Genomic DNA, 2,919 nt, shown 5'->3' with positions numbered 1-2,919 from the left:
AAAAACATATTATTTATATATTAATATTTTTTATTAAAATGGTTTTTTCTATAATAATTATTTTAATTAAAATTTTATTTGTACTGTAAATATTATAAGAAATAAACATCATAATTAAGTAAAAAATAATAAATAGTTAAATAATTATTTAAAAATGTATATATAAAAATAACATTTAGTTTTGTTAAAAATAAAGGGAGAATAATTATAAATTATTTTTTTATCATAATTTAAATTAATATATTGTTTACGAGTTAATTAATTTATGTATGTATATATGTATGTATTGATGTATATTTCTAATTTTTTAAAATATATATATTTAGTTTTCATTTAAAACTATAAATATATTTTTATTTAAATTTTATCTTTATATATTTTTGCTCCGCCAACCAAGTTTTTTAAGTCCGTCACTGCGTATAAAACAGTTTAAAAGTTAAACATCCATCAGAACTTGTTAATTAATTAATTTTAAAACCCTAAACATTGATAAGAACCTGTTAATTAATTAATTTGAAAATCCTAAACATCCATCATAACTTCTTGCTTATTATTTTAGTGGCGTAAGACTAGAAGTTTAGAAATTTGAAGAAGCCACCTTTTTCCTTGAGCCTTCGTTCTGGCCTTTTTTTTCTCTCTTGGTTCCTTCTAGCTTTGACTCTCTCACACTCAGGATTACCTATTTCAAACCATAATGTCAGCTCAATTATTTTATCCAATTGTTGTTGGATCATTAAAAAAGTCCAAGATCATAATCATCTTCATTAATGCATGAATTAGATATCAACTAATTAATTATTTCATACAGTACTTTTTGGGTACTTTGCAGAGTTGTCCAGGACTTTACCAAACAAGGTAAACACGTGTTGCTTTTTTCCCTATGACACATACTTTCAACACCAATTAAAATTTTTTTCTTCTAGTACTATAGTATAACCCATTAATTAAATGGTGGTAGAAATTCGATAAAAAAAAGTCCTTTGTGAATGAAGGTGGTTTTGCTTAACTAATTCGTTAAATGCTAAGAATTTTTTGCTGCATCAAGTGGATAAGAGTAGATGCAAGGTATAATCAGATATTATTCATGCTGGAGGAATGAATAAAAAGTTAGAAGATCTATTTAAGGAAAGGTTGCAACTCTCTATTGGGGATGGCTCAAAAATGAGATTTTGGCGTACTCTATGGGTAAGAAAAGGGGTCTTGAAAGAGTTATTTCTAAAACTTTTTATATTGGTGTTGGATAAAGATTATACTATAAGTGATTATGGAGTGTAGAATAGATTATTTTGGGAGTGAAGTTTACAATGGAGAAGACCTTTGAGCAATTGGGAGGAGAATTGTCTCCAAGATTTGATCTTTATCATATCTAGGGTGAGATAAAGTAAAAAATGAAGGTGTGGACAATTTGCTGCGAAAACATGAAAACTCAGAAGAGTCTTCAGTTAAATTTCTTTTGGAAGTATACTACAAGGATAAGGAGAGGACAGTGAAGTCTAGTGCCTGCAAATTTACAAAGCAACTTTGAAAAGATATGGTTCCTCCTCACATTAAGCTGTTGACCTGATTTGTTATCCTAAAGAAGTTGAATACTAGAGATAAACTTTGTAGTATTGATATTATTCAAGTAGCGAAGGCAAATTATGTATTCTGTGATTGTGCTATTGAATCCATGTATCATTTGTTCTTTTCATGTGAGGTTTTAAGGAGGATTTGGGGTGTTTATCTATCGGATTGGAATTTACTGTGGAGCACTTTTTTTATGGATGGAGACTTGAGTTTCAAAAGCAAGTACTTTCTTTGCGGTTGTTTGAAACTTGTGAAAGGCTGAAAATCATAAAATTTTTAGAAAGGAAGGGATTAAGAAGGAGACACTGGTAGCGGAGTATAAAACTGTGGCAATTAGATAAGATGCATATATAGGTTGCAAGTTTGAGGATTTTAACTGGGTTGTTGCTATGCTGTTTTAGTGCATAGGGTGCTGGGCTTTGACTTTAGCTACTAATTGTGCTTCTTTATTTAGTATGTTGTCTTGTTGAGTTATCTTTATTTTTGGTTTTATACCTTAGATAGATGTTCTTGTTTTTTGAACTGCCTCACCTCCTTGTTGGAACTAGTGACTTTTACTTATCGAAAAAAATATATATTAATTCGTTAGAAATTTATGTATGTATTATTCAGGTATATTTCTAATTTTTTTTATGCATATAAATAATTTGCATTTAAATTTTACTTTTGCATATTTTTTATTTTTTGTCTCTACTACTGAATTTTTTTAGCCCATCGTGCTATTGAAAATGATAGATTATCTCCAAGCATAATTTTGATGTAGATAGTTACGTACCATATGTCGCAAAACGATTTATTACACATGACAATGACCGGCAATGCAACTAGGGCTGGCAATGAGTAAGGTAGGGTAGGGTTTGGACCCTACCCACGGGTTGAAAATTTTATTAAAACTCTACCCTACCCTACCCGCGGATTGAGAATCTCTCAACCCTAACCCTACCCTACCCTATCCTATCCTATTCTATCCGCAGAAATATCAAATTTTTTCAAAGTAAATATAAAATTCAATCATTTCGAATTTTATACATATTAATAACATAAAAGTAATAAACTAATGCTCTAAATTACTAAATTAACTAACTAATTTTAGTGGTTGTTCACTTATTGTAAGTCATTACATAAGGGAGATTATGGGTTCAACTCTCACTTCTTTCACTATATATACCTAATTTTTATAAAATATGTGTTATATATGAGATGCGGGTAGGGTAGGGTAGGGTAGGGTACGCCCTAAACCCGTACCCTACCCTAACCGCAGGCATATCCGGACCGTATCCTACCCTACTCGCAGCGGGTCGAGTAGCCTACCCTACTCGCAGCGGGTCGGGTAGCCTACCCTACCCAAACGGG

The sequence above is a fragment of the Arachis stenosperma genome, chromosome 10 (genome assembly GCF_014773155.1).
Source record: "Arachis stenosperma cultivar V10309 chromosome 10, arast.V10309.gnm1.PFL2, whole genome shotgun sequence".
Classification (NCBI taxonomy): Eukaryota; Viridiplantae; Streptophyta; class Magnoliopsida; order Fabales; family Fabaceae; genus Arachis; species Arachis stenosperma.
This window is presented reverse-complemented; position numbering follows the sequence as displayed.